The sequence below is a fragment of the Numida meleagris genome, chromosome 1 (assembly GCF_002078875.1).
Source record: "Numida meleagris isolate 19003 breed g44 Domestic line chromosome 1, NumMel1.0, whole genome shotgun sequence".
Taxonomy (NCBI): domain Eukaryota; kingdom Metazoa; phylum Chordata; class Aves; order Galliformes; family Numididae; genus Numida; species Numida meleagris.
In genome coordinates, this window is record NC_034409.1 from 169,700,837 (window position 1) to 169,724,389 (window position 23,553).

Sequence of the window (23,553 nt, forward strand, 5' to 3'; positions counted from 1 at the left end):
TAATTCCAGCAAACATCTGCTAAGTTGAAGTCCCCCAGGAGAACAAGGACTGGCGATAGCACGACTTCTGCCAACTACTTGTAGAATGCTTCATCTGTCTCTTCATCATAGTCGGGTGGTCTATAACACACTGCCATCAGGATATCAGCCTTGTTGGCCTTGTTCCCCCTGATCCTTACCCATAAGGACTCAACCTTATAACTACCACCTCTGAGCTCTACAACATCAAAACACTCTCTACCCAACAGAGCCACCCCACTGCCCTTAGTTCCTTGCTTATCCATTCTGAAGAGCTTATTTCTATCCACTGCAGCACTCCAGTTGTGAGAATGATCCCACCATGTTTTGGTGATGGCAATATGTCATAGCTTTCCTGCTGCACAATGGCTTCTGGCTCCTCCTATTTGTTGCCCATGCTGCATACATTGGTGTAGATGCACTTCATCTGGGCTTTTGGTCTCATACCTAAGACTGGTATTCTGCCCCTAGACTCTTTTTTAGTGAACCTGGGTTTATTCCCTTCCCCGTTCAAACCTAGTTTAATGCCCTCCCAGTGAGCACTGCCAAGTGATGGACTAGAATCCTTTTCCCCCTTTGAGACAGTTGAATGTCATCTGTCATCAGCAGATGTGGTGCTGTATAAACTTCCCCATGATCAGAAAAAAACCACAAAATTCCACGGATGGCACCATGTGTTGATCAGGTGGGTCTTCCTGTTCCTTTCAGGTTTTTCCCTGCTTCTTGAAGGGACTGAGGAAAATACCACTTGATCTCCCTCTCCTTCAGCTAACAGCCTCAGTGCCCTAAAATCACTTTTGATAACTCTTGGCCAACCTGAATTACCAGAAGTGGATAATAATTAGAAGGCTGCATCAGACCAGAGAGCTTCCTAGTAATGCTGCTGACCTGAGCCCCACTGAGAGACCAGACTTCCCTGTAGGAAGGGTCTGGTCAGCATATTTCACCTTCCGTTCCTTCAGAAGGGAGTCTCCTATGACAATCACCCTTCTTTTGTTCTTGGCAGAGGTAGTCTTATGGTGTGGGATTGACTGATTTGCCCTAGACATCTCGCTGGATGGACCTCCATCAGCATCCTCATTTGCCTGTCCCTCAAATTCCAAAGCCTCATATCTATTGTGTAAGGGCACCTGGGAAGGCAAAGTAGGCTGTGAGGGGATTTACTTGTCATCCCAAGCAGGGACCCTTTTTCATTCCTCCCTCTATCATAGGTCTCCTCTTTCTGCCTGATTGCAAGAGGGAGAGAAGCACCACTACTTATGTAGTGGTGCAGTGTCCCCTCCCGTGCCTTTCTTGTAGGGATGGTAGCTTGTGGCTCCACCAGTCTATCTCTCTTGTATGCTCCCTTAATCTTTCCACGTCCTATTTCAGGTCTGCCACCAGGGTGAGCCGATCATCCACCTAGTCACATCATACACAAGTGATTCCTGTGCTACGCTCTGGTAGCACTGACAGGTTCAGGCAGAATTCTTAAATTCAGTGAAGGTTTTAATCTCTCCATGTCGTGGTCACCACCTCCCACAGCTCAGCAAGACACACTGAGAGCCATGACTCGACTGATTTTAACTCCAACACTATCTTCAGTAGTCTTGCATCCTATCCTATCATGTACATATTAAAAGATACAAGCTCCTCCTCCTCCCTTTGCATGGATCTGAAACATCTTGAGAAGGTAGATAGCTTCTTTTGCATCCTTCCCATTTTAGGGAAGTAGTGGAGACAGGATGACATAACCCATAAATTCTGATATTTTTAGGACTACTTCAGGAGAGAAAGCCTTATAAAAAGTTATAATGTTGTATTCTGTTTTCATCTATTTCTTTTTTTTTAATATTATAGGTATTGTATGAATGCGTTTCAATGAATAATATGATGGAATGATTAGAACCTTTTTGGATAATGCTTACAATATACTTTAATTACAGTATCATGTACTTGCTATGGGTAGAACTGCAGATGATAGGTAAGAGTATAATTTTTGCTGAGAAAATAACATGAATTCTAAGCTTTTTTGTTATGGGAAGAAAGAAATACAGTAGCTCTTTGTACAAATGTGTGTGTCTGCCTTGTCTTCTAGACAGGAAAAGCGACAACAGATTTATGTCAGAGAAGGGGAAGAGAACTAAACTTACTTTGTGTTTGGCTCATTTCATTATTTCTCAGCTGAAAGTACAGATAAAAATGCAACATATAAGGCTTCCTCAATGTGATGTACCAGGAGCCAGAAGGCACAATGCAAGGCCCAGTTCCAAGTTAGTTAAATCACCTCTGTCTCCATTCTCCAGCCTCTATAATGGGAGTTGCCATTTGCAGAGTGAAGTTAATCTCACTTAGTGGTAGACATTCAAAATTGTTTCAACTCTAATTTGGCTGCCTGAGCTACAGTTATCAGTGGAGAAAAGTGGAGATACCAGGAAGGGAATTCATGCTGCCCTTTGCAATTACTTGTCTTAAGATACATAAGCCTCTAGCTTCTAGTCTAGAAAGACTCCTGAGAGCCTGCATTTTTCCCTTACATCAGGTGCTTGTATTTCAGATGTTCTTTAGACTTTCAGGGCTACTGTGTTTTAGGCACCACAATTTAAGGACATAAATTCTTAGGGAGTATTTGAAGGAGGGCTACAAAGATGGTGAAGGGTCTGGAGAGCAAGATATATGAGGGGCGGTTAGGTCCCTGTGTTTGCTCAGCCCAGAGCAGAGGAGCTGAGGAGAGGCCTCATGGCGGCTGCAGCTCCTCACAGGGAACGGAGGGGCAGCGCTGAGCTCTGCTCTCTGGGACAGCGACAGGGCCCGAGGGAACGGCATGGAGCTGTGTCGGGCCGGGGGCGGAGGTTAGGGAAAGGGTCTGCACCAGAGGGCGGTGGGCATGGAACAGAGGCTGCCCAGGGCAGTGGGCACGACCCCAAGCCTGACAAAGATCAGGAAGCATTTGGACAGTGCTCTCAGATACAAGATTTGAATTTTGGGTGGTCTGCGTGGAGCCAAGAGTTGAACTCAGTGATCCTTGTGGGTTCCTTCCAACTCAGTATATTCTATGATTCTGTGATTTTATATCTTTTGGTATGTGTCACAGCTACTGCAGTGGAAATGCTAGTGTACAAACAGTAGAAGTTGTTTTAGGCAGAGCTTCATGCTCTAGAAAACAAAAGATGGACTTAATTTTTGCAGGTATATAACACAGTGTTAAATTAGCCATAAACTGCTTTACTCAAAATGGGAGGTTAGTGCTCTGGGCAGGAGCTTAAAAGCATTGTTCCAGTGCTGCACTCCACTGCTAGATGGTATGAAGAGCAGCACTGCTTCTTCTCTTCTTTAGTTTCCCTGTGGGTTAATGGCGTTAACATCCTCCTCACATTTTATGTGGCTGTTTTACAAAAGCTAACACTTTTCGCAGATAAATTTGCTGAGGGTCTACCCATTACAGTAAAGCATAAAGAATAATCATGAATCATTTGAACACTGACATCTCCATTTGTGTCTGCACAAGGCCAGGACTGCTCATTACAAATGCAAATACTACATGCAAGCTAGTGCTTGCAAAAAGTGTCCTTTAAAAAAGCTGTGATTATTTGCATGCTCATGCAGTTGTTTGTATTGTGGACCCCAACAATCACTGAGCTTCTACAGGTGTCATAAATGTAGATAATCACATTGGTTGATTTTTAGGAACAGGTCATGATGAAGTGAATATAAGTGTAGATTACATTTTTGCAGTAAACATTTTGCTGTAGTGAAGCAGATACAACTGCATATTTAGCATAATCAGAAGTAGCATGCTGGCTGAAAATTCATTACAACAGGCTGAAGATTATAAAATCTGAGTGTTTAGAATTACATACTAAAACTTATATTCTCAGTATGTAGACAGAATGCTACATTTTCCCCATAGGATCAAGTTCCTTTTGAAATTCTATTTCAAACTGCAGCTTGACTTTCTTTGATTACTTTTGTTATTTGTAAATATTTGCATTTGTTTTGATGATGATTCAGTTTCAGACTCTGTGTTTTAATAACATGATATCTTTGTCTGTTTGGTTTTTCTTCTTCTTTGTGCAAAGTTGGTCATGTGTAGTAAAATCTTGGCCCCTGAAGTTAGTCGGAGTTTTGCCATTGATTCACTGTGGTCAAAATTTTACCCTCTTGCTATTTTTTTTTTCCTTGAAGAGATCTTTTTTGGAGAGGAAAGATTAATAAGAAATATGAAAAATATGTGTGCTAAATATTGCCAAGATGAAGAAGTTTAGATTCCCAAATATTTTATTAGTGATGAATATTATCAGTATTCAAGTACATATATGTATAAAACTCATAATTTACAATTAAATGAATTAGCTCTATTTTTTTATATTCTTGAGATATATACTGTATATAAGGAATAGCTAATTACAGCTTCATCCTCATACAATAATCTGGTAATATTTTAAATTAAAGGATTTTTAAGCATAGAGTTTCGTACATAATTCAAGAGCTCACTGGCCATATCAGAAAGCCAGAAAAAAATTCAGATTGTGCCAACAGAAAGCAACAACTCTTCAAGACAGCTGCAGTGTCTTTGGAAAGAAGTAATTTCCCTTCAAAATTTGATTATTTAAAGCATTTAAATATTTAAATATTTAAAAGGAAAAGGAGAAAAAGTGTGAAAAGATGTTAACTCTACTCAAGAATCAGAGCGTTTAATTAAAATAATGCTTTTGTTCTGCACTCTTGTAAAAATTTTCCAAACAATATCTTCAGAATTGGGAAGTACCACTCATTCTTCCTCTTTAATGTTATCCCACTTAAAAAAACGTTCAGTCAGATCCTCTTTAAGATGAATCTAAACTCTCCAGTCTACTGACCCCTCAGCTGTTGGGCTCCACCATATGTAATGTGCTTTGAATGTCAAAGACTTGTACAAGAGTTACAGTAGTTTTAAGCTGATTATCAATATATGGATACTTCTGGTGCCATCTGGTGACTACAGATGAAGCATATATATTTAACAACTTTGAACTGTATTTGATTATTTCTCTCAAAAACGTCCTAAGTCAAGTTTTTGTGGTATACATTAATATTACTAAGGAAATGGTTATTTGTCACTTGCATTATATTTTCAAAACTTTTTTAGCTACAGCAGCTGCTACAGTACATGTAGAAGAAAATACCACGAGGTGAATGAGTAGAGGAAACTTGCCCAAGTACTTTTAAATTATCAGTTTTTCAAAGCCATATGTCCTGAATTATCTGCCAAGACACTTGTTGCTTATGTTGATGGATAGTTGAGTGCCAGCTTAAGAAGGCAAAATAAATCACTGTTTCTTCAACTTTAATATCTGCTAGACCTTTACAAGACTTTTGTAAGCTCTATATTACCAAAGAGAAATATCCCTTGCTTCAGAGTCATGCCTTATTCATGTTATCAGTTTTTGGCAGTACATACATTCGTGAATGACTATTTGTATGGGAACAACTATTTTGTACAGGAAAGGTAAAAATGTCTGACGAACACCTTGAGAACTCACTAACAATAGCAACTGCTTCCATGGAACAAGACTGATGTATTAGTTTCACAAAAACAAGGTCAAATATCCCTCTAGTTGCTCTCTTTTTTTTTAATGATTTAATACAAAATAATAATACAATAAATAATAATCAAATGTTTATTAAATTATTAAAACAATATTTTTATTATTTATATACATCAGTTATAGTATATATTTTATATGCTACCAAAGACAATTCCATTTCACTCAGTATTGTCCAGGCAAGTCAAAAGGACCATGGTCTAGATTTAGGACATAGAAACATGACTAAAGTGTCTACAGGCATTGCTTAGTTATGCTTTTATGCCTCCTTGTTTACTATTAGATACTGATCTTGTGATTTTGGTGTTTTAATAGGTGAACACTATAGAGACAACTTTCTGCAGATGTCTGGAAAAAAAAAAATCAGGCTACTGCCAGAATGACATTCACAAACATGAGGATGTTGCAGGACAGGGTGGAGGGAAGCAATCATAGTTGTATGTCCCCAGCTCACTCATTCCACAGTATGGAAGCTGATTAACATGAAAACACTGCTTGTCGTGGAGGGAGGGTCATGGAAAGAAGGTGGAAGTTGGAAGTCTCCAACCCCTGCAGCGCTATTCCGGTCTGCTTTAAACCTGAAATGTTAATAGTCATCAAAGCGGTCTGGGAGGCATAGCTGCTATACAGAAGATTACTCATTCTCTAGGTTGTTGGATGCATCACTCTTGTACTCTCTTCAGAAGAGGTGCTGGTGTCTTCAGTGAGACATCTCTGTCTCCTGCACGCTGTCCAGACAGGTTTATCTATTAAGAGGAGGATTTTTTCCATACTGTATATCAGTTCCTTGTACATCACCTCTTCCTTTCCAGGGTGTTCTGGCAAGGTACACAGTACTAACTTTTTCTCAGCTTTTGTTTGCAGAACTTCAGCAGTCAGTGTGTAACAGTGGATACTTTCTGAAGCTCTTGCTTAGGAAATGTTTGTCAGAATTACTTCGGTTAACCCAAATTCTGCAAAAATGTTGTGAGATGTGCATTTCATTTACAAAAGGAGATACTAGTCCATCATCTCACATCTAGGCATTGAAAGAGTTAGAAGACAGCTACAAAAGGGTCTGGCTAACCCCTTGATCTGAATGACAGGCAGATGCACATCAGAGCTTGTTCTGGCATTTATGTGCTAACCAGTGTATTAGTAACCACTGTGGTTAGCTAGGAGGAATCAGCTGATCGTTCCAGGATTCTTTTGGAGGTGGGACAAGTGGATATTATTTTGCTGTCACAAGCTAAAGTTATAATTTAAAGACCTAGCTGACTGATTATTATTTGGAGTGGGATAAGGCAAAAGAGGAGATGTTGTCAATACAAGCTGTTTCACTTGAGTCTGCTGCATGCAATTGCAATTAGAATAAAGCAAGATTCATCATATGCTCAACATCTGATTTTTTATTATTTTATTTTATCAGTGTTGCCATCCAATTCTGGGGAGAATGAAAGCATGTAGGGGAACAGGTAGAGAAAGGAATGAGTCCTATGAAAGACTATGTCAAGGGTGTTGCATAGTATAGCATCTGAGCCATTGAGGCAAGCTGCTACATGGATGTTCAGGTGCTCACCTAAACTTTCTGATAAAAAACACAGACAGCAAAGCCAGACATCATTGCAGACAAAGTGACCAGTCTGGCAGCATTCCCTAAAACAGATAAAAATTCTAGAGGTGAAAAGTCAGGAAACAGCATGAAAGCAGAACTGAGCCTGAAGAGTCATTCTCCATTACTGAGATGGTGGCAGCCTAAGTTCAGTATTTCCAAAGAAAGGCAACAAGGCTTGTGAAGGGCTCGGAGAATATGCCCTACCAGGAGAGACTAAAGGAACTGGAGCTGTTTAGTCTGGAGAAGAGGAGCCTGAGGGGAGACCTTATTGCTCTCTTCAAATACTTGAAAGGTGATTGCAGTGAGAGTGGGGCTGGTCTCTTCTCAATGGTGACAGGTGACAGGACCAGTGGAAATGGCCTCAAGGTGCGCCAGGGGAGGTTTAGGTTGGATATCAGGAAAAACTTTACAAAAGGGTTGCTAAGCACTGGAACAGGCTCCCGGGGGAGCCTGAGTCACCATCCCTAAATGTGTTTAAAAACCGTTTTGATGTGGTGCTCAGGGACATGATTTAGCAGTGGGTTGTTAGAGTTAGGGTAGTATGGTTAGGTTGCGGTTGGACTTGATGATCTTTAAGGTCTTTCCCAACCTAAGCAATTCTATGATTCTATGATTCTATGATTTCTTTAGCAGCTTCTCAGTCTCTAGGTCTGACAGAGCACACCGAAAATTCCCCATGTGTAGCCTCATCACCCACTCTGGTCATTTCATGTCTCTTGGTATCCTTACACTTCTCAAAAGTGTCTCTTGAGAAGTCCCAAGAGCCTGAAATGAAGCCAGTTCTCTTCTCTGGAGCTGTACTCATAGCCCAACTTCAGTCTCACTTGGAGTCCTCTCAGTACACGCAGAGCATTCAGTCAGTTTCAGCCCATTATTTTCTTAACAGGATTCATAAGGTGATCTCATTGTCCCAGCTCTACCTTGCCCCACAACCCAGTAGTGTTCACAGGGAAGCTGTTGTGCTGGGAATGTACCTCCTCCTGGTAGCAACGCAGGTCATGATGGAGAGAACCAGGTTGAAGGTCCAGATCACATGCCATGGACTTTAACTACAAGGTTGCTGGACATGCAATTTCAGATGATCTCCTGATTACAGAGCTGGGGCTTACATTGGTGGAGCAGGGGCAGAAAGAAAGATGTAATGAGCCCTGCATAATGCCTTTATAGTTTTTCTTATCAAAACTATTTCCTCAGTAGCTTTGGAAAATATCAGTCACAGTCACTTGTGTAATGTTCTTTGTCTGTTGAGATTAAAGCATCATTTTATGTTTTGAAAATGTCTCCCACAGAAGTTCATGAACTAAGTGCCTTTTTGAATGTTCTGATTAATGACAGTCTAGCTAGTAATGAGTATGGAGGAGGCAATGCAACACTATTTTGTTGAGCTTGAAGTATACAGTCTCGAAGTGGAATGTGAGGGCACAAAGTTGAATCTTCCCACTCTGAGTGGGTAGCTGAAAACTTTTTTTTTTTTTTTTTTTTTTACAGTGGCATCTTATTAATTGTATTTCTCTGACAGGTTTTAAAATATTGAGAGACAGAGATGAATGTGAGAGGCTGTGTAGAGGATAAACCAGCTTATTAATGAAAAAGATATAGCAGCCTATTCACATATACAATCTTTAATGTAATCATTTGGGCACATGGAAACAACATGTAGCTCTGAAGGAGAGATGTAACATAAGGGTGGAAATGATTAATTGCATAAGAGATGAAGATACTGATTTACAAGAGTATTGTTCTATGATTATTTTTTTTTAGAGAGAACTGTTTCAAGTTCAAAAAAAAAAAAAAAGCTGCAAGTGTCATTAGATCTTGGCAATACACCCAAATTGTCTGTGTTTGTATGCATCAGAGATAGGTGGGTGGCTATATAGAAAAACCTGTGACAATTACTAAAGAAAGACTTCAGAAGCTGGTGCCATCAAATGTTGCTGCTAGTAACTTCAATATTGAGGTAGGCAATGTGTTCTACAATATGCACCCATCACCTTGTAACAAATGTTAAATCATAATATTCCAAATATGAAGCAGTGGCAAGAGAAACATGCGAAAATAAGGGAGGAATGTGACAGCTTTTTGACCTGTACAAAATGACAAGCCATTTTGTTATTGGCACCATAAACACTGCAGGATTCTTGAGGCTAAATTATTGGCAGGTATTATCGATGATGACTTACTTAGTAACTCTGGATCTAATCCTCCTTTTTAGCAGTTTGCAGAACTTCAGAACATGTCAATGATAACAAATACGCATTTAGTACAGAGACAATTGGTGACAAAAAATATACTCCAAATGTTATTGATTTTGAATAATTCATATTTTTTGGTCATTTTTTTTCTGGCTTTTCAATCTGTTTTCAGCACATCCTGCAAATAAAAGCCCTTTGCTGCTGCAAGGAGATAAGTGAAGATTAAACAACTGAAAATATAAAATGTACTAAGAATATAAAACAAAATCCTTAAAGCCTTATGCAAAAATGAGGTCTGTGGAAAAGTCATATTTCTCCTCAAGAGGTCCCATTTTCAGTGCTGTCTTCCATTCCCTTCTTTTTACTATTTACTGATTGGCATTTTACAGCACTCACTCAAGTTTACAGTAATACAAGAAGAAAATGTCCAAAATCTCTGCCTTCTACAGTTACTAGACCTGTACTGTCATTTTCAGAAACTCCTGTGCCTGTAGTCCATTTTGCCAAACCCATCTGCCTTTACTATATGTTAACAACTACACAGATAGTTTCAACAAAAGATTTTGACAGACTGTTGGTGCTTGAAAACATGCTAAAAACCAGCTGTGCTACCAGTAGCATCAATCTTTTAAGAAGACTGAGAGGCTTAACAAACAATACCTTCTTTTACTGAGGTCTAGTAAATAGCCTGTCATAGCCTGAAAATTATGAAATTTATTTCATAAATTGCATTTTATTTCAATTAAATCTTTTATTTCATTTTTATTTCATTTATTATATTTTACTCTCATAAATTATCCCAGGAAAGGTTTTGGAGCAGCTGATTTTGGAGGCCATCTCTAAGCATGTGGAACACGAGGTGATCGGGGTAGTCAGTATGGTTTCACCGAGGGGAAATCATGCTTAGTCAATCTGATAGCCGTCTATGACAGAATGACTCACTGGGTAGATGAGGGGAGGAGCAGCGGATGTTGTCTACCTGAACTTCAGCAGGGCTTTCAACACTGTCTCCTGTAACATTCTCATAGATAAGCTCAGAACATTTGGATTAGATGAGTAAACAGTGAGGTTGATTAAGAACTGAATGACTGGTTGAGCTCGGAGGGTTGTGATCAGCAGCACTGAATCTGGTGGGAGAACTGTACCTAGTGATGCCCCCCGGGGGTTTGTACTAACTCCAGTCTTGCTCAACTGTTTCATTAATGACCTGGATGGAAGGCACAGAGTGTGCTCTCAGAATTTTGATGATGATACCAAATTGGGTGGAGTGGCAGATACCCCAGAGGACTACACTGCCATTCAGAGAGACCTTGACAGTCTGGAGAGATGGGCAGAGAAGAACATCCTGCCCAGAGAGGTGATAGAAGCCCTGTCCTGGGAGACATTCCGGGTCAGGCTGGACCAGGTTCTGAACTGCCTGATCTAGCTGTGGATGTCTCTGTTCATTGCAGGGGATTTGGACAAGATGACCTTTGGGGGTCCCTTCCAACTTCAAGGATTCTATGATCATGAAGTTCAGCAAGGGAAAGTGCAGGGTCCTGCATCTAGGGAGGAATAACCCCATGCACCAGTACAGGCTGGGGGCTGACCTATGGGAAATCAGCTCTGCAGAGGAGGACCTTGGAGTCCTGGTGAACAGCAGGCTAACCACAAGCCAGTAGTGTGCCCCTGTGGCCAAGAAAGCCAATGGTATCCTGAGGTGCATTAAAAAGAGAGTAGCCAGAAGGTCAAGGGAGGTGATCTTCCTCCCCTACTCAGCCCTGATGAGGCCACATTTGGAGTGCTCTGTGCAGTTCTGGGCTCCTCGGTACAAGAAAGACATGGAGCTCCAGCAGAGGGCTACAAAGATGATTAAGGGGCTGCAGCATCTCTCTGATGAGGAAAGGGTTAGAGAGCTGGGCCTGCTCAGCCCCAGAAGACTGAGAGGAGATCTTAATAATATGTACAAGTAGCTCAAGGGAAGGTGTCCATAGGATGGGTCCAGGTTGTCTTCTGTGATGCCTGGCAACAGGATATGAGTCAGTGGGCTCAAACTGAAGCACAGGAAGTTCCATCTGCACGTGAGAAAAAACTTTTTCACTGTGAGGGTGACTGGGCACTGAAACAGGCTGCCCAGAGAGGTTGTGGAGTCTCCTCTGAAGACATTCAAAACCCACCTGAATGTGATCCTGCTTTAGGTGACCCTCATAGAAGCAGGGGGTTTGGACTAGATGATCCCAAGTCGTCCCTTTCAACCTTAACTACTCTGTGTGATTCATCGTGTGTGATTATCTTTTCATTTGGCTATGCAAGTTAACTTTTGAAGTTAACAAATATAAAACATTCAAGGAGCACTATAAACAATCTGCTGTCTCCTCTGACTAGTGCAGTTTCTCGAGGGACAATTGGTGTTGCCCTGGCTGAGATAGAACAAGTAAGTGTGTGATATATAAATGTGTATACAGGTATATTTATATATGGATTGGGAGCCAGGTCCTAGTTCAGATGCCTGAAGCTGACTACAATGTTGTGGTAGAGCCCCATTCCTCTGCAGAGACATCTCTTGCCTCAAGACAGCACTGCAAAAGAGCGGGAGCCTCCAGTAGGCCCTGCATCATATTTGAGTAGATCTCATTGACTCTCCCCGTAAAGTCAGTGAGCTCCCAGTAAAGTCAGTGAAGAGCTAGGAGGAATCTGATGACAAAATGCAAATGTTTACCTTAAAATAAGAAAAATACTTGTGTAGAATTTACTGATGGCATGGACCAGGGACCCAAAAGTAGTTGCCAAGTGAAATGTGAAGCATCTTAAAGACATCTTGCAGGTGAATGTGGGCCTAGAAATTACAACACAGAACCTCTGTGAGACCAGTGCCTGTCTGGAGTAGCAGGCGGTGATCTGACAGGACACAGAGATATCCAAAATAGCACCTACATGGGGATGACTGAGGTGAGACCTAGGTTTGCACTGGGTTTAATGGAAGCTTAAAAACCCAACTCATATATAAACTCTATAGTTTAGTGTTTTAATTTGGAGTTAAATCCCATTCTGTAGATCCATCTACTACAGACCCTTGCTCTGACAGCGGCCAGTGCAGAAGCCTGGAAAAGATTCTAGAAACAGGACTACTAGAGAGCCCTATCCTTGAAGGAAACACTTTTTCAAAGGCACAGCAACTACTGATAGACACAATCTTCTAGGCAATCCAGTGCTGCAAAATGGTCTGCTGATTTGATTTTATTTTTTTTCCTGAAGAATCTTTCTAAAGAGTTCTCTTTCATCTGTGAGTCACTGTGCTGAAGTGCAGTTACCTGGAATTTGCCTGTGGAGATACTTCTTAAATTAGTTGTGTGCAAGGAAGAATACAATTTGATGGACTGCTTCATGGTAACCATTAGACTTTGAGAGTCAGCCATGCAGTCATCCCTAATGATATTAAAATAAGTGTTTTTTAAAACCTTTAGCTATGGGAAAAACCTACGAAAATGAAAACAAAAACAAAAAATAGAAACATGCCACTGTTGAGGAGCTTGCTCATGTATAGCTCTCCACTCCATCATCAACTTTGGTCTTGTCACAAAACATCTTCTGTCATATTGTTCTGTGATCACTTAAATTTATGAAATATGATTTCCACAGACCTATGTGCATCATAATTGAATTTCCTTTGTTTTTAATAAGTTATAAATGCTCATCAAAGCTTTTTAAGAGATTGGTACTTTCATAATATTTTCTTTTTTTTTTACTATATGCATGTGATTTTTCTGGTATCTTGTGATATAGTTCAGCTCACATTCCAGAATTTTCTTCAGCTCTCAGTCATCCATCTTCTGAGCATTTTCAGTTAGAACAGCCCAACAAATTCCAAAGTCACAATGGGGTGACTGACAGTATCCATTAACATGATTACAGTCTTACATTTCTTAGAAGACTACCACTTACCCTCTCAATTTATCAAACATTTTCTGGATGGAGGTTACACATGTCATATGTTGTACTGACAGAAATCTTTTAATTACACTTTATGCCAGTGTTAAAATTCACATCTTCCACATCTTCACCCCAGACTGGCAGGGGGCAAAATTATTTCCGTTTTAAATTGAGCTAGTAGAAGCTTGTACTAGAATATTTTCTAAGTCTGCGTGTTTGTCAACGTGTGTGAAGCCTTCTGGCAGGAAAAAAAGGAAGCCTGAAAAATTCACCCTCAAACCTTACATTTCGTGTTATGTACTGGCCCAGATACATCTGAACATTTATAGAAAATGGAAAAAAATCTGTCACCATTTTATTTGCTTTCTACCTGCCTTCTGATATCAACTATTAGTATGAACACATTGTGTGACAAGTTGAAATTTCTCTTCCCTGCTCACTTACACCTCTGCTTATTAAGTCTGTTACTACCATGCACTGAATAGAGTAAAAAAGTATTTTCATATGCTCAAATAAAAAACTTTTTACATCTTAGAGCATGCTAGGAGTAGTCCTCTAACCATTCATTACTAGGATGCACTGTGTACAAGATGTATAGAGATCAAGATCTATGATCAATCATTAAGTTCAAGAGGAGAAAAACTCAGAGATAGGACTAACACAAAACATGAAAAGATTTGAACCAATCCATTTTCTCTGTAGCACCAGTTTCAAAGTCTTCTTTCTAGCAATCTGCCTTAAACTACTTCTAACTATCCTGCTAGTGGTCTTTCACTGAATAGGGAAGTATATAGTAAGGTATATCTCTCTCGTTTCTCCTTTTATCTCTTTGCAGTGGAAATTCAAAAGTATATATATATATATATATGTATGTATATTTTTAATTTCTACCAGTCTTTTTTGCTACATGGACTGCTTCATGTTCCCAAAACCTCATAATCAGTCAGATTGTTGTATTGATTTTTATATGCGGGAAGAATCTTAAAGTGTCTACCATTACGGAAATGAACACAGATAAGGTTAAAATTACTATAATGTAATTTTCAATCCTATACCTGTTAATGACTGTTCAGTTTTTTTCTGCCAGTACAGATGCATCAACTTTAATCTCCTCTATCTTGCACAAACAAGTGTTGGTCTTCATCTTCCAAAGTTAGAATACTTGCAGTATGCTTCAAAAGCTGGAACTGCTGCTAAACAACACACCACGAAATAACTAAGCAACATACCAGGAATAACATAGTCATGAAACTGCTCACTATAATGTTTTTCTGCATCCTTTTTATGGTTAATGGTTTTCACGGTTTCAAGCACAACAGGACAAGGGGGCCCTCTTCTCCCCACTTGGGGGCAAGGAAAATAAAACAACCCAATAAAGATAAGGAGAGATAACAAATTTACTACAAATTGTAAAATAATGTAAGATAATAATAAGAAAGATAGTTACAATTAATAACTCAAATTGGAAGAGAGGAAGACTATGACCGTGCTGCTGCTCACTGTGCTGCCAGAACCTAGAAGCCACTTCAGCCCCGTCATCTGGAATTCTAGATCATGTGGAGGCCCTTGGGAAATGTAGTACATCTCAGTGTATCTTTCTCTTGGAGAATCCGAACTCATGTGAGACTGCTGAAGAGCATGAGACTGGGAAATACAACCCCACAGTGCACTATGTCTCTATACCCAACAGCCTGTTGCATGATGTCATTATATGAAATAGTGATATAACCATGACAATGGGGTTTCTATATCCTTTCAATATTCTTTTGCATTCCTTTGTCATAATATTTTGAAACTATATTGGGCGTATTTTTCCTTAAGTGTTTTGCACATTTGTTGGATTTCTGATTTGTTCTTTGATTGCATAACCTTTTTAAATTTTTTAAGATGTGAAGTTTTTTTCCCAGCTATAAAGATATCACTAATTAATTTGAAATACTAAGTAACTGCAATCAGCTGTAAAAAACTTAAGCTAATTCACACTCTTCCCTCTGAACACTTGTTTCTCCTAAACAGTCTGTTGATACTTAGAGACGCCAGCAATCCATTATTGTTCTTTTTTTCAAAACCTCCTTTTAAAAAGGACATATTTATCATTCCATTGCCAGTAGGACACCTTTTTTGCTTCTAGACCTGTGAAGCTGAGGTAATAACAAAGGATCCATCTCAGATTGTAAGAACTCCTTTTCTAACATTTCCCTTGAGACCTCCATGGAGAAGCAAGCCCACTTTCTGCTGCCTCCCCAGCTGACTCTTGGAGCTACCCTGAGAGAAGGCTGGGGAAAAGCAAGAGCTTTTCCTCTGAGGTGATTTCTCTCTGATGGCACCACACTGCATTCTCATTCCCTCTCAGTGGAACAAGGGGAGAAAATGCCATGAAAAAGGGCTCAAGGATTGAGACAATGACAGGGGAATTACGCACCAGTTACTGCCATGGGTAAAACAGACCTGGAACAAGGAGATTAATGTAATTTACAGCCTATTACTAACAGACTAGAGCAGTGAGAACTAAAAGCAAACTGGAAACACCTGCTCTTCCCCTCAACACTTTCTCTTACGTTTTTCCCCTAAACAGTGCAGGGGAATGGGAGCAGCTCTGGCCTGGGGCTGCTCCTGCAGGGGTATCCATGGGCTGTGGCCTTCACGCCTCATCCACTGCTGCACTATGGGCTTCTCCATGGCTGCATGTGGACATCTGCACTGTGTGGTACCCAGGGACTGCAGGGAGAGAGCCTGCTCCTCCATGGGCCCTTCCTGGGCTGCAGGGATCTTCTCCTCTGTGCTGGAATACCTCCTGCCCTCCTTCTGCACTAATCTCGGTGCCTGCAGGGATGTTTCTTTCTCATTTCTCACTCTCACAGCTGCCGTTGCGCAGCAGTTTTCCCTTCCTTAAATCTGTTCTCCAGAGACACAACCAGCATCGGTCCCTTTTGGAGGTGGCTCTGATCTGACATGGGGCTGTGCTGGGCTCTTCTCACAGAGGCCGACCTGCAACCACCCACTACCAATACCAAAACTCACTTCCCTAACTGAAGCAGAAACAGAGGACCTCTGAAAATGGTATCTCAAAAATAAACTTCCCTAAAATTATTCTGCCTGTTTGGACTGTTCTGCCTTTGAGAAAAGAAACTATGCATCCATTTAAGAACACTGAAGTGAGAAGGACCCACCCAAGTCTACTACTGAATATTTAGAAAATTTTGATATTTGCTTCTCTCATCATGCTAACATTGAAAAAGGCTTATATGAGTTTTATTACAATGTGAGAGAAATAATTTAAGTTCTCCTTTAGTTGTTTCCATAACAGTATCTTTTTTCTTTCATATAATTTCCCCTCTCATCTTCATTTTCTTTTTTCATTGTCCCTAAGTGAAAACAAAACTCTTACTTGTCATTTGTCATTATGAGCACTCAAGGAATGCCCAGAATTCCTACCTGAGAAGCTGTTCTCAGTCAGGTTTCAAAAATATATGTGGTGAGAGAACAGGTCCCAGCTGCAGAACAGAGAACAGATTCAAACTATCCTGACAGTCACTTATTGGTTGTATAAGTAATTTCCTGCCATTGCTCAAGATATTGACATTGACTGAAGGAAGTACATATCCATCCACTAATAATGCTCGTGAGGAAACATTAATTGAAAACGATCACTTTTATGTACAGCTGTATTTTGGATCAGCTCCCAGACATACAAGAAGGAAGAAAAAAAGAAAAAAAGAGAAATGAAGTGCTGAAGGCTTTCTCATCAGTTACACCCAACAAATGTATGTCCCAAATCTGTCAACTGAAATATCTTTTCCTCTGATTCCATCTGGAAACTGTCACTGATTCGTTTTACAGCATTTCCTTTCCAATCTCTTTTCTCCTTTTTCAAATAAAGGAAAACTGAACTTTTATTGTACCAGGAGAATTCAAAAGAAAATAATCAAACATATTGCTTGTAAGCACCTAGAAGAAAACAACGATATGCATAGCAGGCTACCTGGATTTGTCAGGAATAAATCTTGTCATAACAATACAATTTTCATTCATCACCAGATAGCAAGCTGTGTAGGTTAGGGCAGAGCAAATCATATATCTCAAGTTTTGTAAAATTTCAGAAGCTTTCACTCAAAATATTGACTAAGTTTAGTTGCCAGCAGTCCTCTGTAAAACAGAATGAGTAAAGGATGAAATGAACAATTCTGCAAGGGTCTATCCCAATCAATATATTAATTTATGACATTTAGAATGGAATAGAGAGAGGGAGCACGTTAAATCTGTAGACAACATAAAACTGAGGCTATCACAAAACTGTCACAGGGCACAGTTAGAATTCAGGATGATCTTGGCAAACAAGATAAATGATTTCTATGAAAAGAGAATGATTTGGTAATAAGTACAAGGTTGTAAATGAGCAGAAAGAATCAGCCAAGTATAAACTGGAACTGAATATAGCTAAGACAATAACACGGCATGGGCAATTAAAACAAAGGTAATAGAAAATGACAAGACAATACCACATCAATATCACACTTGATCACATCAAAAGAAGCACAGATTACAAGTTCTATGTAAATTTGTCCTCCTCTATATTGAGAAGTGGTAAAGAATGTAGAGAAAGAAGTCTCACAGAAGTAGAAAATATGCCCCATAGCACAAGTCTGAAGGAATTAGGGTGTTTAAAGATAAAAAGGAAGGTGCAGTAAATAAATAAGGTATTCTCTGCATCCAAATTTTATAGAGCAAAGCACTGTAGGCTTAATCTGCACAAAGGTAAAACAAATATCAGAAAAGTTGCTGGGAAAGAGTGCAACATACCCATTCACAACTGCAGGTGTTTAAGAACAGTTCAGTCAAATATCTGTGAGGAATGGTTCAGGTGTAGTTACCATGCTTGCAGTTCAAGAGGACAAATGAGACATTCTCGGGCCTTTTTCTTGCCCATTTTATGCCATGTGATTGCTCTAGTCTTTTACACTATTTGACTTGAATGTTCTTCAGTTTTGGTAAGAATATATTATTATTTGTATCATGGGGCAATGCAAGTCATCATCATTGTTTAGAAAAGCAATGTTGATTTCAGTGAATTATGAAATGCTGTTGTAATTATTTTTCTTACTATATAATAACATTAATACTTTTTGTGCAGTGTGGTTGGCACAGAGACTGGAAGTCATCAGTCCATGCTGTGACTGTGGAGACATAATAATTGACTTAGATGTAATAATATGAGCATGAAAAAGCATTAGAAAACCACTGGGCCACATCTTATGCTAGTTTAAATGTAACTGATATAAGAGAAAAACTATGAGGTTTGAAAAACTTGACTTGAACTTGGATAAAGTAGAATTAAAATAACTCAGGCTTGTAAATGGAACTTTGCTAATGTCCTATGTACACAAAAGGCAAGCCCTGCAGCCTTCTTAAATGTGACAGGTATTTAACATTGGCTATGGCAACTTCCCTGTTCCTTGTCACATCCCAGAAAAGCTGAAAGAAAATTTTTAGGACAAATGAACATGATGTTACATAAACCATTATTCTGACAAACTAAGGGGAAGTTATGCCTTGCAAACTAGAATGTGTATTAGCAGAAAGTAAAGATATTTAGGCCTGATCCATGGACATATTTATGGCTCTTACAGTGTACACTGAAATGGGTTTTCAGGAGAAGCAAAACTGGCAGTTCAGTGCCCTACTAAAATGGGATAGAAAAAAAGAAGACTCCTAAAGTTAGCATGTTTTAGCATTAACTGTTAATACCTTCTCCTCACAAAGTGGAAAACTGGACAGAATGATGACTGGTGCAGAGTTGGAGGTGTGAGTTGGGGTTAGGTGCAGATTGGCACTGGCATGAAATAGCTCAGCCACTAAATTGTGAGCTAGTTCAGAGCACAGTCTGCTTAATAAATTATTTTGAGCCACATGCTAAGGTGAATATTTACTTTACCAAACTCGAGCTATCTAAAGTTAAATATTTGTTTTGATGTGTTTATTGAAGCTTCCCTTTTAAGACGCATTTCTGGGATGACTTGACAAAATAATACTTCATTGGGAAAACATTAAGGGCATTCATAAAATTAGTTTTTAGTGCTGTAATGATAAAGTGGTATAATCACAATAATTACATCTAAATCCAACTGTTGGGTATTGGTCCTTTCTATTGTTAAATTATAGGCATGTTTTGGAGTGAAGCACAGTTTCAAAATTAAAAAAAAAAGAAAAAAGTACAGAATCTTTTGTTCAGATATGTTCACCATGAAGTCTTAGGTTTTAATTATTATTTTTTGCTAAATCTTCATGAAATGAATAAATGACTGCAATCATATCCTGCATCATTTGCTCAAAAAAGTGGACCCATCTAGGAAAAGAAGCAGAAAGAGATGGGCTGTCAAGGCAGCACAGAATGACTAGCAGAACTGCAGAACAAAACCTGTGTCCTGAGGTCCAGATGTGTTGCCAGATGCTATTGCCTTAAGTCAACTGTTTGTTTTTTTTCACCTGAATTGCATCCCTCACTTTTTCTGTTCACATCAGCATTTGGAATCTGACAGAAGACACTTCCATCTCAAAACTGGAGCCAAAGAAATCTTCCCACCACAAGCTAGTGATTAGGATCTCATTTTGGCTACTCACTCCTTCCATTTTGCTGTGAAACGGATCCTATAATTTAACACAAGTGGGCGGTTTTATGGGCTTACATGTCTAGTATTTTGAATGAAGTCTTAATATCTTTTAAATAAGAATATTTTAATATTTTAAACATACATTAGAAATTAATATTTCATTCAGATCCAAAACGATAAGTATCACTTGACCTCAGATATGTCCTGCCCCATTTATATAATCTCTGTTGCTTGTGGACAGATGCCAGAGAAAAATGAAAGAGGAGCATTAAGCACCGTTACATCACTGAGCTGAACTGTGAGTGTGAAAACATTAAAGGACATAATTTGTAATGAAATCTTATGTGCTGGAGTTACATGGGCAGCATTTCAGGTGTTTAATTAGTATTCAAAGTGTGCATTTTCAAGAAGATACAATATCTCTAAAATTTAAATTTAATTGCACATTCATAGGTTGCTGTGCATTTCATTCAGTTTCTGGGCTGCTCTTAGTTAATTTACAATGCCTTGGAGCAAGGGTGAGGGATTCTGCATACATCTGTTTCTGACAGAAAAAAAAAAAAAAAGATTAGATGGGAAAAGAAAGTTAGATGTAGAGGGAGAATTTTGTAAAAAAAGGAAAACACTTCAGTGCACATTAAGCATTTGGTACTTAACCTCCACAAATAGTTTAGGAAATGTAGGGAGTCAAAGGGCAATTAACCAGTTGAATCCTTTTCAGAGAGGCCAGGGAAGCAGGAAAATGACAGTATAGCAGATGGCTGTTACATGGTGTGTATCACACGCACTACTCTGAAGTGAGGTTTTTCTTCAGCTCATTTTGGCAACTTCCATCCACTTGACTGCCATTGATGCTCAGTAAGCAAGCAACATTTCAGCTGTGCAAGGCACAGCAAGTATTCTGGCATGGGAAGAAGGACCCTTCACCACAAATGGGACATCACTGTGAGCCTGCAATTTGTGCAGAATTGTGAGGACTGTTTCAGCTTTCAGGATAAATGGAGCTCAGGCTCTTCCAGTGGTGTGGCAATTGAATTCAAGTTGTCTAGAAGTTATACCTTCAAGTTATTAAAACTATATAGCAGTTTATTAGGAACTTAGTGCATCTGTGCATCTGAAAGGAGTTGGAGTAGGGTGTTATTTTGAAATTTTCGATTTTTTCAGCAGGTATTCAATAATGTGGATCTAAGGAAGGGAAGAAATCAACAAACGAGAGTCTGAATCAGATAACTATATATGCATAGGGATATCTTGTATGCTGTGGGCTGTACTGAAAGTCAAAGTTCAATGCTTTCAAGATGTTTGGTTGAGTGACAGCTATAGAGCAATAGTTATGAAGTAACTGATGAGTTTGATAGCACATCTTTGTAATACTAATTTCCTAATATAGGAAGTTACTCCATCAGAGAATATATGTATTCATTTTGCTATTCATCATTATAATATGTATTTTCTTTGCTTTAGGTTTTCCTGTGATTTCTCCAGTCATGCTGTCCTGACTGACATGGCTCACTAATTCATTCAGCTAACTACTTCCAGCCATTGCAGCATCTGCCCTCCTTCTACAAATAACAGGCACAATAACTGTAAATAAATAAGGGCATGACTCAAGCAAACTAAATAGAAACTGAGCTATCCAAGAAAATAGGTTGTTTTACATAGATTCTGGTCTCCTGCACTTAAAAAGAGAAGTAAAAGGCCATTGCAGTTTTTAAATCTCTTTGTTAGGATTTTGCAGGAATGAGAATCATTCTGAGAAATCTAAATGAAGACACAAAAACACCTAGGGTTTCCATTACTCCTTTTCCAGAGTGACTGTTACCTAATTCCTGAATAACTAACAGGTTGTCAGCAGTCTCTGCCTCGATGTCATATTGCCAAGAACAAAATGTCTCAGACCTGGTTGGCATTAATTTATACCAGATTTCTCTTTCTGTCATAGCAAAGGGACTTTACGCTGACCGTAAAGAGAATTTAAACACATATTTAAGAGGGCTGTTCCATTTGGTATCTAAAAAATTCTTAGGTATCTAAGTCAGACTGACTCATCTCCACTTACAATAAGCACAGGAGAAAGGAATGCAATTAGAAAAACCTCATGTCCTTGAGCAATGAAATGTACAGATTTGAGGTATGCTTTCTTTTTTTCTGATTCTGTTTTTTCTCCTACTCATCCCCATACAGATGTGCATAAAAGTATAGAACCCTCAAACTGCTTTGCTCAGCCCTATAAATAAAGTTGAAATAGCAAAAAAAATCAGCAAAATATAAGAAAGTAAATATCATTTGACCTTTCTAAGTTTAAGCAGCCTCACACTTGACATATTAACTCCAAAGTGTATCTCATATTCACACCACTTCTGAGCCTTGGGGAGTTACAGTCACAGTGAGTGACTGTAAGACCTAGTATCTTTCCATACTGCCAGGATTTAAGGAAAAATCATATGTTTTCTGCGAATGCTCTGTCAAAGATTTAGATTGGGTGGCTGATATCACTGAGTGCTGGTTACTTGTTTTGGCGTCATCAAAGGGAATTGTATTTCAGTAGCGTGAAAGTAAAATTCTTCATAGGTCTAGTGACTTCAGAGCAAGTACTCAGAACTTCAGAATGTAAGTAGTTCATTATGCTGCAGATGAGGGAATAATTTGACCTTATTACTTTGGCATTCTTAATATCTTTGGTTTAAGTGAGGGGGAAATCTTAAAATAGGATGTGAGGGATCAGAGGTTAAACTCATGATGTAATTAAAATTGCAGTCTTAGGGTTTTCCCTTTAAGCTTAAATGTCATTGTAAGTTAAGGCTGAAATGATTTAATGCACACTTCTATATTTGGGTAAACCATGATGGAATGAATTCCAAAATGCGTGCATCAGCCTTACAGCCGAGTTTCTTTAAGATGAAACATTTCTACAAACAAGGAGAAAAAACAAGCAAGTTTTGAGTTAAAGAATCCCATACACAAGTCAATCTCTGTAATAGCATGCTGTTTAGAGTTGTGTCTCCATTAACATTTCAGAGAAGATTGAGGTTAATGACATGTTACAATAGCTTTCAGTTCTGGCAGTGCTGGAAGCAAATGTTATTTAGTACTGTCAGACAGCACGAAGATAATAACATGCTAAGTGACACAGACATACCCTGAGCTGTTAGTAAGCCATGTCTTTTTATCCTTGAGCTTTCTGCCCTTCCAGCTGTTGCCTCTGTGCCTTGTACCCAGGCCTGAGGGCTGAGAGTCTCACTGGCTGTGGCGGATGATGGCAAAACACAGTGCATCCCTACCATAAAACCTCTGTTCAGCCAGATCACCAAAAGCTCACTTCTGCTTATGCAGACTTTGACCCACGACTGCCATTTTCATTTCTTTCTAGTCTAAAAAACATCAATATATATAGTTATGATTCAGAGGGCAGGAAAAATGCATGCATGTGTGCTCATGTGCTCTCTTTTTTTGTCTATGTAATATGCAAGCAATAGAGGAGGTAGATCGAAGACTAAAATAACCAGTGAGATTTGAGGATTGGAAGTACCTCATTTTGCTCAGTGACATCACAGGCAAGAGAGAAAACAGAAATGGATTTAAAGTCCAGACTGAACTGGAATAATGAAGCACTCTGGTTGCAAGGGAGTCCCAGGGGTTCTACACAGAGATTAGTGTGGAGATGGCAG

General features: G+C 39.2%; 1 protein-coding gene across 2 annotated transcripts in view; it reads left to right on the top strand.

Annotated features, from left to right (window-relative positions):
- TRPC4 (transient receptor potential cation channel subfamily C member 4) overlaps positions 1-23,553 on the top strand; it is a 151,128-nt gene that overhangs the window by 53,600 nt on the left and 73,975 nt on the right. The window lies entirely within an intron of this gene.